Source organism: Cydia pomonella, chromosome 19, assembly GCF_033807575.1.
Source record: "Cydia pomonella isolate Wapato2018A chromosome 19, ilCydPomo1, whole genome shotgun sequence".
Classification (NCBI taxonomy): Eukaryota; Metazoa; Arthropoda; class Insecta; order Lepidoptera; family Tortricidae; genus Cydia; species Cydia pomonella.
The window spans coordinates 5475974-5491810 of NC_084721.1; the positions used below are offsets into that span (position 1 = coordinate 5475974).

A 15837-nucleotide genomic window follows, 5' to 3' on the forward strand; every position below is an offset into this window, starting at 1 on the left:
ACGCATGTCATAATCAACCGTCAAGCCTCGGAGCGTGACGGTGTCGCGCTCTGACATACCTACGGCCAAGGACCTCAAAAACATGTCCTCTGCGCTACTGTCCGTACCTGAATCCATAGTACACAAGTCGAAGACAAGCATTCGACCATCTCTTCGCTACTTGTGCTAGTGGTGTTTCTTCTTGAATCCATGGTTATAGTTATAATCATAATCCTATGTTGTAATCATAAGACCATAACCATCTGGCATCCGGCCTCCAAGCGTCACGCAGTGATGCGCTATGGCGACCCACGGCCATGGGCCTCAGTTAAAACTGATGCCAGGGGTGCCTCTTCCTGAATCCATCCGTGGTATATACTCGTCTTTATCACAATCGTCTGTCCCGACGCCGCGCGGTGACAGCCCAAGGCCAAGACCCTCAGAATTGTGCTGAAAACGCATTTTAAACTGGTGCCTCTTCCTTAATCCATGGTATATACTCGTATGTCGTAATCACAAGCATCGGGCCACGGAGCGTGACGGCGACGCGCTGTGACGCGTCACGGCCAAGGCCCTCGAAATTGCGGTTACCGCGCTCCGGTTGCCATTGTGAACGTAATGATGAACATGGCACCCAAGATACAAGGTTAGCTGAATTTCCTAGAATTTTTTCTAATTTGAAGTATGATTGAAAAGGTAATACTGGCGAGGTCTGATATTTACATATGTATAATTTGATTTGCCCTTGTAACTTCAATTATTATGTGCCTAAACGTCATTCTATAAATAACAGTTATGATGCTTTGGTACCTATTATGTTTTCATCAAATGTCAAATGAGTATTATATTGATCCATTTCAGGCTTTATCCCTTCTACTTCGCATCGGGTAAGACTAACAAGATTAGTAAAAATAATCGATTTTCTTTTTTACTTTATACTCAAATGCAGCGGCCACTTCTGTACGGTCACAAACTTGAATTGTTGAACCTCTAAGGTCAAGCTAATTTAGTTGTAATAAAGTAAAATAAACCCTAAATGGCTCAACTATTAAAGTCCTTGACCGTACTAGCTCTGCGAAATAACTAAAGCAATAAGTTCCCTTTAGCCGAGAATGCGATAATCCATGAACAATATCAGAATGTCTCACACGTACACCAAACTTTCTTAATCAGGATTACCAGAAAGATCTAAGTCCATAAGGTTAGTCTACAGCTTATCCAGCTTTTATATCTCTTGAGGAGGACTTGTCCTATTTCTAAATAAATACATCAACTCAATTGAATCAAATTAGATTCCATTAAATACTTATTCATAAGTCGGCTGGTCGTTAAAGTGAATTGAGTCTGTTAAATGTTTTTGTCTATTTTAATACCGGTTTATTATTGAAATAGACGTTGCGATTGCATAGTTTTACGTGCAACTAGTGCAAATACTAAGAACACGATGAATAATGAAGTCATCATAATGATACGTTGTGTTTTCTCTCAAAATAGGCAAGCTGTTCGGATTTAAGTGACCAATTTTCTTTGGTTTTGAGTGTATTTACAGCGCCGTGGACAAAATAAAACTATATACAGCATATTTTTGATCACTTTTGGCGCTGACCGTATATTTCTGTGTGTTTACACTAAATATTTCCAAAATATTCGTGTGATGAGGCATCCTTCTATGATCATTCATATCGGAAACAAAAGATTCGTCATCGTTATTCTTTCTTTCATTGAGTTGGTTTTCGTAATGAGCGTCTCAATTAGCATTTAATTAGTGTTTACACGCGGTTTTGATTACGATTTACGGAACGTATGCATTGTTTCCTCGGTTGTGCGAACAATAGCGTACATTCTGGGTCAAAGTTTTGCGAACATGATTCTTATGTGCCGTTGGTGTTCAGGGTTGCTCCGTCGTTTGTCTTAGCACTTTAATTAGATTATCACACACGTGCATGACAGAGGCAACGTATTGTTCTGGACTGCACGCAGGTAGAAGTATATATGTAGGAACAGGTTCCGTGTACACTGTACTGTACATTAAAGGACGCAGCTAGGCTAGCAGCTTGGTTTCGGATACCAATAAGAGTGAGGTGACACTGATGCGTTGCGTTGCGTCGCGTTGTTTCGTCGCAAGCGTCGTCGCAAGGTCAATGCTGCGTTTTTACATATTTTTTTTCATGACATGCCACATTCATGCGTTGCGACGACGCGACGTAAACGTAACACAAATTGCTAGTGTAACCTCACTCTAAAGAGTATTTTATATTACATCTAATTTTCGTAGATATGTAGAAAATGCCCAGTAAAACTACGTGTAACTAAAATTCAGTAGGAAAAAGCGGCAAATGAAAAAAAAATTGGCGCGAAGGGTTATCGTCCCATATAAAATTTTAATTTCGCGCCTTTTTCTATTGACAAAGTTGTTTGCCAGACTATAACTTAACTAGTTTATCACACAGTTCACATCAACTACAAGATGGAGCATAACAACCGGCGGTCACCCATCACGTGTACTCCCTTACTAATTTAGTAGTATAGGAGCGCGATCGATCAACCTTTAGCGATAGGGACAAACTTGAACAACTACTAGAAGGCCAACCCAGAAATAACAAAAAAATGGCAGTCCCGGAGAAAACTTCTACTTCTCATCAGCTGAAATCTGGGGTTGGTGTCGTAAAACTTGTCCAGTATGATCTTACACATTCATCTAGCAAGGTACGGATATATACTAAAAAAAAAACATGTAGGTATACTAGTTTGCTCGATTCAACGGCTCTGTATTCTGTAAGCTACGTGTATTACAGCCCTGTTTGGTTGTTCATTGTTGTCAGGATATACTTCTAATGGTCTTATTCATTTATAGTTCCTTACAGCGATGCTTACAGCGTTTTTCAAAGGAAACTAGGTATTTTCATCTCTTTGTTCTTCTTTAATGCTATTTAAAGCTAATTTTCGCTTTTACGAAAATTGCTTTCATTAACCTAATACTTTTGTGATGAATGATGGTTAGCTTAATTATCTATCCCTACTAATCAATATATAAAGTGATATTCTTGAGATAACACATATTAAAAATGATTAAGCAACCTCTTCGCGCTTTAATCGGTAATCCGATTTAGTGATATTATTTCTTGGTATGAAGATAAATACATAATTTAGTTTAATCAGCGGGAAAGGACATATTGGGTGTTGAATAGTCCTTATCTTTTGATAAGATTATTTACCGTTCGTCAATTCAATCCATACGTTCCACATTTCAAACCCTGGCCGACCAGCCTTGAACGAACCGTGATTCCATTAAGCAAAGCCGGTCTGTTAGGTCTGTTAGTGTTAATAGAACCAGCGAGAAATAGAGTGATCGTAAGTTGTAAGATGCCAGATTTGCTTAAAATTAAAACAAAGCTTAAATGCCATCATTATTAACACCATCTACAAAAATGGAGCTTAAACCTCTATAATCTCTGACTGAACCATAGATTTACGGCATCTAAGCATCGATTAATTTAGCTAGCAATTATCTTGAGCACTAGGTCAATGCGAAGCTAACATGCTTACCTACTTTGTTAACTACAAGTAACTTATAACGTTTAGCGTGTTAGTTCTAATTTCTAACTGTTCGCTGTTAGAACATCATTAACACCAGTATGGTGTTAAGTGTAATTTATTGGTTTAAGATGACGTGTCGGTTTGTTGAACCGTTTCCTTGAGGCGTGACAGCTGACGGGGCAATGACCCCGTCTCAATGGGTGCTTCTCAGCCACCGTGCATTGGAACGGTTGACAGCTTTACGTTTTAAGTTTTTTTTTTTTATAGAAACACCTTTAAATTATAATTCCAAAAAAATATCAAAATGAATACTAAATAAAAATAAAAAAGAAAATAAAAAAGATTGTTGGGCTCGTCCGGGATTTGAACCCGGGACCTCTCGCACCCTAAGCGAAAATCATACCCCTAGACCAACGAGCCGGTTGAGAGAGCGGACGAAATATCGCATTCAATTCTACGCGCTGCTTTGCTGTGAAGTAACATCGAAATTAGTTTACATTACATTTTAAATTCATGGGAACTTGAATTTCGTTACTCCTTAATTTAAAGGTTAATTTATGTAGTGTTATATAGTATTATGATAATAACTATTGTATGTATACATATAGCGTTGAGGTTGGTATATTTAAGGCGGTTGACATGTTCTTAATTTTCTTATCTTTTCGTTTTAAATTAATTCTTATTATGTGTTTCAAGTTCCCGATTTTTAAAGATCAATGACGCTAATAACATTAAAATGGCGTATATCGCATAGATGCCTAGAAAGTAATATAATAAAATAGACATTATTAAGCATAAATATCTTAATTTATAGCTTTAAATTAGCACACTGCTTAAACCTTAAGCAATAAACCAATGAAACGGCCAAGTCGTGAGTAAGCACAACGCTCGTGTTGTCCGATATAAATAATTGCTACAAACCGGGCATTGCCTAATAAACACTACCTTTTAAACCATCCTGGACCTTAACTACAAGATGTAAGGTATAGTTTAGTGTGTCAGAGCGCTTGATGAGATGCAATTGGAGACATGAGATAGCCGGACTGTATTAAGTAGTTAACTATTATTGCGACTTAGTTACAAATGGCGTAAGTGACTAAACTTTTGTACTGAAATGTGACTTTCGGAACTGTTTCTTCTAAGAAAGCTATAAATGTGAACTTTGGGCATAGTAGTGGACATATGCAGCGTGTTTCCATCTTCATCTACACGATTAATTTCGTTGGGCGTCAGAATGAATACATTTGCATTGTTTAATATGAGAAGCATCAGTTATCATGGCAACTCTAAACTTTCCTGTTTGTTTTAGTTTATCCAGGAAGCTAACATAACATTTGTACTGTCATACATATTTAGTAGGATTGTGGCTTACTAGATCTAGATTTCTTATGTACCTAATTTGGATAAAACTCGGGATGGCCTCAAATATTCGGGATATCTAGACATCTCTCAGTTTGTACACCTACACCTTGCTGGCTTAGCTCTTCTGCTGCTACCTGTTCGTCAGGTCCACGATAATCACAGAACTTATGAGTACATTTGTGTTGTTACAGGAATCGTGTCAGTATCAGACGGGCACCTCGAGATCGCGAGCCCGCAGGAGAACTGGCGCGTGCTACTCGCACACTACGGGGCCGACAGCGTTCGTCGTTGTCGCCGTTCTCTGGCCGCCGCGCTGCCGCTCGCCGGGTCAGTTATCATGCATTATATACAATACTAGAGATTACGCTACTAACAGTGCTGACACATGAATTATGTACAAGCTAAAAGAAAAAAAAATTGAACAGACTTAAACTAAGTTTAAATGTTAGGAGTTAGGATAGCCACCAGCGAATTCCTGCGTGTAATCAAAATATCCCCCTGATTTGGATAGTGCATAATATTTCCCTCATCGAACGTTTAGAGATGGCTATTCTACCACAAGCACTTTTTTTAGACCACGAAAAAAAAAGAAAGCCAAATATTTAAGCTCCCGCCCCGCTTCGAAACGAACATTTTTATCAACAAAGTTAATCAAGACAAATATGATGTATTGATTGCTGACATAACATTGTCTGTTTGCAGACTGTTCTGGTGCTGCTGCTACTGGTGCCGCTCAGGGCGTCGGAGGCGCACGTTCGACCGCAAGTACGACGCGTGCCTCAAGGGCTTGCTGGCTATTGTGCTCATAGGGCTGCTGACACTTTTCTTGTAAGTCCTACAAAATTATATTAATCGACTATAATGATACATATAACGCTACCATAACCACATAAACGAATAATGCTACCATAGCTTTCGCGTGGAAACCGCCGGACGGAAGCCGTGGCTCCGGGCGTCCTGTATACACTCTTGGCAACGGTCCGTCCTAAGAGAGCTACGAGCGGTCGGGTTGAGCTGGAGCGAGGCCAGAGGACGAGCTGAGGATAGGAAGGCGTGGCGCGAGCTTGTGAAGGCCCTTTACACCTCTGGGGTGCTTTGGACAACAACAACAACAATGATACATATCTTGCATAACGGAGCGCGCTAAAACTGTGTTTGTTGTATTGTGTTTGTTGCTTTTATTGATTTTTAGATAGTTTTTTAAAGCGATAACCTGTTCGAACAAATCTAAACAGCAGATCTGAACAAAATTAAAATTTAAATAAAATTTTCTGCAAGTAGGCCTCAAGGGCTCTTTTACAAGTTAATACCCTTACAGTGATATATTTTTCTACATTCGGGTGATCTAAAGTCACAATGCCTCTTGCCTCGTTATCTCGTTTCGGTCAACGCAACGTAGCCAGAAATAATAGGCAAAGCATAACCGTTAATGATAGCACCGAGCAAAAATAAGTTGCTAATTTCGAAAGTAATAATTAATTAATAAGCTGAAATGTTGGTTGATTATACCTACTAATTGTTTATTTTCTATAAATTGTCAGGTTCGGAGTAGTATGCGCATTCGCGACTGACGAACAGCTCGACCGAAGCGCGAGCGAAGCACCCAACGCCGTCCGCTCCGGCATCAAGGACACGAAAGCTTATCTCAACGCAACACAAGCCCACGTTCGATGGCTCCTCGTCAACAACTATGCCGAACTCGAAAGGACACTAGACAACCTCCTTACAAGTAAGTGTGTTAGTTACAAGAGCGAAGCACCCAACGCCGTCCGGTCCGGCATCAAGGACACGAAGGCTTACCTCAGCTACGCAATACCACGTTCGATGGCTGCTCGTCAACAACTATGCCGAGCTCCAGCGGACACTTGACAACCTCCTCAAAAGTAAGTGTGTTAGTTACAAGCGAGCGAAGCATCCAACGCCGTCCGCTCGGCATCAAGGACACGAAGGCTTACTTCAATGCTACACAAGCCCACGTTCGATGGCTGCTCGTCAACAAACTATGCCGAGCTCGAGCGGGCACTTGACAACCTCCTTACAAGTGAGTCTTTGCTCTTTGTATCTGGAGAAGTGTGTAGGGGTGACTTTTCTTCTTTTATTTTAAACATAGCTGGTATTCGACCACTTCACTCATATATCTTTCCAACTACACAACGCAAAACGAAAAGGTTCATGTTTTGATCATAATGAAAAATACCTCAGAGACGGTGAACTAAATTAACAGACTTCTACACAATTCTACAACTAAAATAACTTTAATGATTTCAGATAGCGGCACGACGGTATCAAGAAAACTAGGGGAGTTCTCGCACGCGGTTTCCGTGACTACGCTATACAATATGGTGCAGCAACTGGACACAGTGCAGGCAGATTTGAAGAGCGTCCACAACATCACGTCTATGCTGCGGAATAACGCTGAACTGCTCAACTCTGGTACTGTGCTTATTCTTTTTTTCTTTTTTTCTTTAGGGTTCTAATATATTATGACTAAGTAGAGTTTGTGAAGCTAGGACTTTTAGAGTTAGAAGATTGGCTGTAGAATGGATCTGATAACTTTTTGACAGTGTGAGCCTTATGGTTTCGTCTTGGCAACATTTTACATGAAAATGTTTTTGATGGGATTTCCCTTCTTTTTGTAAGTTGCTTAAGCCAATCTTCTATACCCCAATTTAAAGGGTTGGGGTTATTTACTCGTACTATTAAAAATCCTGAAATACGTATCTGGGGGCATCTTTTATACAATCTGCATTTTTTACTAATTCCCTATACAAATTTCAACCCCTTTCCCCCCCTAACGCCCTTTTCCTCACCATTTCACTCTTATGATTGTTGGGTTGAAAACTATTCTATATCCATCCCCAAAACAAAGCTATCTACATACCAAATTTCAACTAAATCGGTTCAGAGGTAATTGATTCGCCATACAAAAAGTCACCCCTTTTTCACCCCTTAGGTGCTGAATATTTTAAGTTTTTTTTTGTTATTTGTGTACTAATACTATCCTACATACCAAATTTCAGCTTCCTAGGACTTCAGGAAGTACCCTAAGGGTTTTGATGATCATTATTGAGTGAGTGATGAGTCAGTGACAATATCGCAGTTTTTTAGATATCAATATACCTAATCTAAAATGTGAGAGCTATGCAGTTGATTTTTTTATGCTTATTAAGTCCACTATTGACATTATATTCCAAGAATTTTGTTTATCTGGTATAATCCAAACCCAAGTTATGAGGGATCAAAAAACGACGAAGCGCTTCGAGAAAAGGTAGGTAGTGCCCTTTCGCTCCGCTTTGCTTGTTTTGGGGGGGGGCACTGCCGTGCCCCCGATCTAATATTATGGCAATTACTCATTCCCCTTATAACCCACATCATCCATGTGCCCATGTAGGTATAGGCATATTATTGTGCCGATGTGGGTAGCTTATTACTGTACAGTCTGCGTTCCACTTCCAATTTTCCTTCGCTCTCTTGTTTATCAGTTTTAAAGTAAATTCGAATAATTTTTTAGTTTAACACATGTTAGCCAGCTTTTACCTGGTTTCTAACGGTTTATTTATCTGCAGGTCTACGCAAAGTGAAAGCTCAACTGCTCCAGACCCTGGCCAAGTGCGAACAGCCCCAGTGCATCCGTCTGCAGGAGAAATACAAGATTGGACAACTCGACACCGACATACACTATAGCCAGGTAAGTTCATAACACCTTTAGACACGAAAATCCGTGATTGTCTAAATCTAATGTATGATTCACATCGACCGGGCTGGGTTGCATCGGCTAACTTCGCATCAAAGAGAATTTGAAATATAGGTGGATTGTCAAAGAAAACTTTGTAGCCGTAAATTTACTGCCATCTTTTGACACATGATTAAAACTTTTAGAACGCCATTTGACTTTGATCCTTATACTTTCACTGATATGTGTTTAAATTAGTTAAATATCAAAAAGTGGCGCCATCTTACCGGTATCGGCTAAAGGTTGTGGCCCTATCGCTCGAAACGATACCGCCATACATTTAGCATTTGATCTATTAGGTGGCGTCCCTTTTTGATATTTAACAAATTTAACACATATCACTGGATCAAAGTCTGTCTTTAAGCTACAATTTCTTTTATGATCTAGTTCTAGACCGGCGTCGACCGGTCGGATTGATGTGAATTTACATAACAACCATAGCACATGCTTTGCTCAGCACCATTTCGATAGCTCATCATATCTTTTTCGTATTACTTTCTGCATTTTTCTGTGTGCACTGTTTGTAATATTGTTGTACTGCACGGGGTCGATTTCATGAAGGTACAAAGCCTACATACATGTACAGTTTAAAAGTATTTTTTAATACAGTCACGTCTTAAAATATCGGTACAAAAAATTTGCCATAAATATGTATACACTACCTTAATATTATGGGCAATAAAGTCGTGTATACATATTTTTGCCACTTTTTTCGTATCGATATTTTCAGACGTGACCGTACCACCACGTTAATGGAAAACGCATATGGCCCGCCAATTTTACACAGACGGACCTTTTGTCAATGGATCAAGCGCTTCAACACTCAATATAAATTGTAGTTTTATGAAATACGGCTTTGAATAAACATTATTTCATACAATTCTATGTTTATACATTTTATAATAGACTACCAAATGTACAGATATAACCATTGATACCTAATATTGGTAAGGTGATCCTGGTCTCAGCGGCCATTAGTAATGAACTTCAAAGGGCCGTCACAATAGTTTACTGCTTGGTCGACGTGGCACTCAAATACCCGCAACACCCCAATAATAATAAAAGTGATTACTGTGGAAGCTTCCAGTGTTTCTGTGTTTTATTAAACACCCCTACTTTGATGTTCGTTTCACGCCACTTGTGGAGCAGATGCTTGACAAATACTTCCCGACGGTAAGTGATATTTGTGCCGAAATAGTTGTGGATTTATTACATATTATATTTCTCACAATCATTTGCAGACCGGTTTGGCCTAGTGGGTAGTGACTCTGCCTACGAAGCTGATGGTCCCGGCTCAAATCCTGGTGAGGGCATTTATTCGTGCGATGAGCATATATTTGTTCCTGAGTCGTGGTTGTTTTCTATTTATTTAAGTATTTATAAATATTTATATATTATATATATCGTTATCTAAGTACCCGCAACACAAGCCTTATTGAGCTTACTGTGGGACGTAGTCAATTTGTGTAACAATGTTCTATAATATTTATTTATTATTATTATTTATTTATTTATTTGCATTCAGTTATTCAAGTGGGTTGTCACCTTTTTGCCTCACGTTATATAATAACGATGATTTAAGAAGCCAGTGTCCTTTTTTGTGTAATTCTTTGACTTATTATTTTTGCGCATTTCTCTGCAAAAATAATGTACAGTGGATCCGTTTATTATGACTCCGCTTATACTGACAACCGCTTACTATAACGTAATTACTGTGCGAAGTTTGGTTTTCATATAAAAATCTTTGTAATAAAGTCGGATAAGATAACTTCGCTTATAGTGACGAATCGCTTACTATAAATAAATAAATATTATAGGACATTATTACTCAAATTGACTAAGTCCCACAGTAAGCTCAATAAGGCTTGTGTTGAGGGTACTTAGACAACGATACATATAATATTATATACATATTTATAAATACTTAAATACATAAAAACACCCATGAATTAGGAACATTTATCCATGCTCATCACACTCATAAATGTCCTTACCAGGATTTGAACCCAGGAGCATCAGCTTCGTAGGCAGGGTCACTACCCTCTAGGCCAAACCGGTCGCTCGAAGCTCGAACCATCCATCCAAGCCCTCTGCTTTTGGCGTCGTGTTTCATGAAGTTTCTCTGTATTATCGCCCCTATAAAATGTATCTAAGAATCTGAAGAAAATATATACTTATTCACGGGTTTAGGAACTTTCAATTGCGCACGAGCGTTAGGATCATATGTTTTTTTTCTTATAGATTTGTACTCCCGGCCAAAAGTATGGTAACAAGCTTGTAATACAATAGAAAGGTATGATTTTTAAACGATGGATTTTATACTTCTCTACTTTTAGTCAACATTTTGTACTCAAGGCACTTAAAAGGGTATAATTATGTACTTTTCCGATTTCTTTATGTTTTTGACAATATTTTAGAATATTTTGATACATTTAGCGTGTATTTTTAATGTTTTGGGGATGCCTAATTTGTATTAGTACTAAATACCTTATACTTGTGTATAAAGGTATACAATAAAAATAGAAACATGATATATTAAAGAGAACAAAGTTGTTTCCATATTTTTGTGTCTATGTATGTGTTGTATCGACCACGGCCAGAGCATACTTGACTGAAAACATATATCAGTTGGTTTTGGAGAGTTTTAAGCCTAGATAAAATGATCCTCAAATACTTACAGATGCCGGACGTCTCCGAGTTGCTGAAAACGTGACGGAGCTTCTGGACAGCCATATTAAAGCAGACGTTGAGGAAGGACAGCAGGTCTTCGCCAACATCCAGGCCGGCATCCAGCAATCCGTTGACGACCATATTCCCAATGTCAAGGAGGCGCTCGCTGAGACCGGTATGTATGCGTCATTCACTATAGCTAGCTTTTATTGACGCTTTTATGTTCATAACTACATACCACTTGACCACATGACGGAGCTGCTGGGATTCCAATTAAAATTGATTATGTTAGCTTGACAAAATATATCTTTGTAATTTTTTTTTAGAAGGTACATTTGATACTCATTGATAAACGTTTACGTTACTATTTGATATTGTTTTGTTTTCATAAAACGTTTTTCAAAAAGTGCATTGTTTTAATTCGTATTATTTTGTACAGGACGCAAGCTCAAAAAGATGGCGGACCGCGTGACAGCCCTCTCCAACAACGCATCGGCAATAATTGAAGAGCACAGCGCGGGCGTCGCGGACCACGTGCAACAATACTACGACGCGTACGGCCCTTACCGCCGCCACGCGGGCCGGGCTGCTGCCGCCTCTCTGCTACTGGTATGTTTCTTGTATTTATGTCGAAATAAGTCGCTTTCTGTACACACGCAAATGTTACAAGCAGGAGCACATTCAAAAATACTACGACACGTATGGCCCTTACCGCCGCCACGCTGGTCGGGTTGCTGCCTCTATTACTGGTAAGCCACAAATTATAATTCGTTATTGTAGCAGCGACTGAACGTGACCGTGGTGGGTGTTTAATTATTTGCGTTAGGTCGCAGATTGGACACACGCGACTGGCGATGCGAGCGCCGCTCTCGCCGACACGTGCGTCCAGTCCGCGGCCTTACAGGTTTACCTTGGGTACGGATAACAGTTTTCTGAAAACGATTTGTGATATAATTACGATGGTATTTAGATGGCTAAGTTTTAACTCACCTGATATCGTTGTTATAGTCGAGTCGCTCGACGATCAACACGATCCGCTCAGCTCTTCATCTGGAGCAACACTTTCAAGTGATATCTTTAAGAATGTTTTATTTTTATTTTTTTATTAGGAAAACCACCACCTTTTGACCACAGTCTTACCTGATGGTCACTGCCAATGCAGTCTAGGATGGAACATGCTTACCTAAGGATGTCTATTCACTCTAAATAGATTTAAAAAGATCCAAGTTACAGTGAACTGGGAATAGATTTGCTGGAAGTGAATTCCACTCCTTAGCCGTTCGCATGATAAAGCTGGATGCGTAGCGTTTAGTGCGAACCAATGGCAGAGTAACGACGTAAGGGTGGAACGCAAATCCGCATTTAGTCCTACGGTGGCATTTAATCCCATCGCACACACCCCGAAATATATCCTGTAGAATACCGATAAACAGCCTACCTTTCTACGTGTGTTTATCAAAATGTGTGCGCGTTCGCAGATCACGTGTATGATGGTTTGGGGGCTGGTGTGCGGCGTGTGCGGCAAGCGGCCCGACGTGTACGGCGCCAGCGACTGCTGCAACAAGGGCGCCGGCTCGCGTTGTCTGCTGTGGTGAGTGCTGTGGCGGCCATTACATTACACCACATACTCTTGCATGGCTGCAAGCGGCCCGACGTGTACGGCGCTAGCGACTGCTGCAACAAGGGCGCCGGCTCGCGTTGTCTGCTGTGGTGAGTGCTGTGGCGGCCATTACATTACACCACATACTCTTGCATGGCTGCAAGCGGCCCGACGTGTACGGCGCCAGCGACTGCTGCAACAAGGGCGCCGGCTCGCGTTGTCTGCTGTGGTGAGTGCTGTGGCGGCCATTACATTACACCACATACTCTTGCATGGCTGCAAGCGGCCCGACGTGTACGGCGCCAGCGACTGCTGCAACAAGGGCGCCGGCTCGCGTTGTCTGCTGTGGTGAGTGCTGTGGCGGCCATTACATTACACCACATACTCTTGCATGGCTGCAAGCGGCCCGACGTGTACGGCGCTAGCGACTGCTGCAACAAGGGCGCCGGCTCGCGTTGTCTGCTGTGGTGAGTGCTGTGGCGGCCATTACATTACACCACATACTCTTGCATGGCTGCAAGCGGCCCGACGTGTACGGCGCCAGCGACTGCTGCAACAAGGGCGCCGGCTCGCGTTGTCTGCTGTGGTGAGTGCTGTGGCGGCCATTACATTACACCACATACTCTTGCATGGCTGCAAGCGGCCCGACGTGTACGGCGCCAGCGACTGCTGCAACAAGGGCGCCGGCTCGCGTTGTCTGCTGTGGTGAGTGCTGTGGCGGCCATTACATTACACCACATACTCTTGCATGGCTGCAGCGGCCCGACGTGTACGGCGCCAGCGACTGCTGCAACAAGGGCGCCGGCTCGCGTTGTCTGCTGTGGTGAGTGCTGTGGCGGCCATTACATTACACCACATACTCTTGCATGGCTGCAAGCGGCCCGACGTGTACGGCGCCAGCGACTGCTGCAACAAGGGCGCCGGCTCGCGTTGTCTGCTGTGGTGAGTGCTGTGGCGGCCATTACATTACACCACATACTCTTGCATGGCTGCAAGCGGCCCGACGTGTACGGCGCCAGCGACTGCTGCAACAAGGGCGCCGGCTCGCGTTGTCTGCTGTGGTGAGTGCTGTGGCGGCCATTACATTACACCACATACTCTTGCATGGCTGCAAGCGGCCCGACGTGTACGGCGCCAGCGACTGCTGCAACAAGGGCGCCGGCTCGCGTTGTCTGCTGTGGTGAGTGCTGTGGCGGCCATTACATTACACCACATTAGCGAATATTAGTGTCTGGAATAATAAAATCCGAGAATTACTCCTCGAAGGTTTTCTGCAATGTCTATGTTTTGTCGATTTCCGTCCTCATACTATACTTACTATCTAGCTGTACCTATAGATACTTATGCATTTTTACCCTCTCGTTCAGTTACAATAAAATCAGTTAAGAATCCAGACGCGTTTGCCTTATGATTCACCTGCAATCAAAATTGAACCTTATCCCGTAAAGAACATGGTCCATACGAACCAGGATGCTTGAACAGTGACACGTAAAAATAATTGGTTCAATAGAAAATGAGTGTAATTTCGGTGAAATAACGTTAAATACATATGGAAAAGTGGTTAATTAGTTGGATAAATATGTTACAAAAGTGAATTAAGCCAAAGGAACTTTAAGGATTAAGACAATTCGGTGTTTTTACAAAAATAGTTTTGCAAATTAATTACGTGTGATAATCGGACAAAGGACAAGGTGTATCGTGGATATAACGTTTGTGTGTTGTTTAACTACAAATGAGACAGTACTGTGCCGTGTATTACAATAGTGAGTCGCTGTGATTTAGGTAAATTTGTTGGACAATTTCGTGCGGCGCTCACTTACCCTACACATAAAAAGTTAACAAAGGAGTGGAACTTTCCTACAGTGGTTACGTACTTTTATTGCTGTTTTTTCACTATATACGATAGACTATTAATTTATTGATTGTGATAGACTTATACTACAATGGAAAACATTGAAAAACATATAGTGATTCAAGCCGATACGCTTGAAAAGGTGAAAAAGGCGCACGTTAACTACAAAAAATCGCCTAAGGAGAGATTGACGGCTGGTTATGTGAAGGGAAGAATAGATACACTGGAGTTGTACTGGAAAGAGTTTAAAGTCTTACATGAAATGTTAATTTTGTCGATTCCTATGGAACAGCGTCAAGCTACAAATTATTTCGCCGACAACATGTTTGAGGAATTTGAAGAAGCGTATTACACATACAAAGGCGAAATGACGTCTAAGTTAGATTGTATGGTGCCGACAAAAAGTGAGTCTAAACAAACACTTACACCTAGCACATCGAATAGTGGTGAAGTAAAATTACCACGTATTTCGCTTCCTTCGTTTAATGGCAACTACACTGAATGGCAGTCTTTCCATGATTTATTTATGGCATTAGTGCATAACAATGAATCTTTGCAAGATGTTCAAAAGCTACATTACCTAAAGGGCAGTTTAGCTGGAGAAGCGGAGGCATTATTACGACAATTTTCAATAACCGCTGAAAATTATAAAGAAGCTTGGTCAGTACTAAAGAAACGTTATGCCAATAAGAGATACATAGCAAACTGTGTTTTTAAGAAATTCTTTACACAAAAAACGTTAACGCACGAATCAGCTACAGCATTAAGGCAACTGTTGGATACTTCGGTGGAATGTATGAGTGCGCTGAAACATCTAGGCTTACCTACGAATCATTGGAACGCAATTATTAACTACTCCATAGTGTCAAAATTAGACTCGAGCACTCATAAGGAATGGGAAGAGTTAATAAGCAGAGACGAGACGAACGACTTACCTAGTTTTGAAAAATTAAAATCGTTCCTGGAAAATAGATTTCGTACTCTGGAGATGGTTGAACCTGCAAGTAAAGTATACAAACCTGTGAAAACAAAGATGTTTCATGTTACTGCAACGAGCGAAGTGAAGTGTACATTCTGCAATGAAGATCATTATATTTATCAATG

The 15837-nt window shown here is 40.9% G+C and overlaps 1 protein-coding gene, 1 non-coding gene and 1 pseudogene across 2 annotated transcripts in view; 1 reads left to right on the forward strand and 2 right to left on the reverse strand.

The window, feature by feature from the left end:
- The window catches only part of LOC133528569 (hemicentin-1-like), a 324344-nt gene that overhangs the window by 178675 nt on the left and 129832 nt on the right, over window positions 1–15837 (reverse strand). The gene's annotated exons all lie outside the window — the stretch shown is intronic.
- On the forward strand, window positions 607–12908 carry LOC133528457 (prominin-like protein; annotated as a pseudogene).
- Window positions 3865–3936, reverse strand: Trnap-agg (transfer RNA proline (anticodon AGG)). Its single transcript has one exon. It is a non-coding gene; the product is annotated as a tRNA-Pro (tRNA).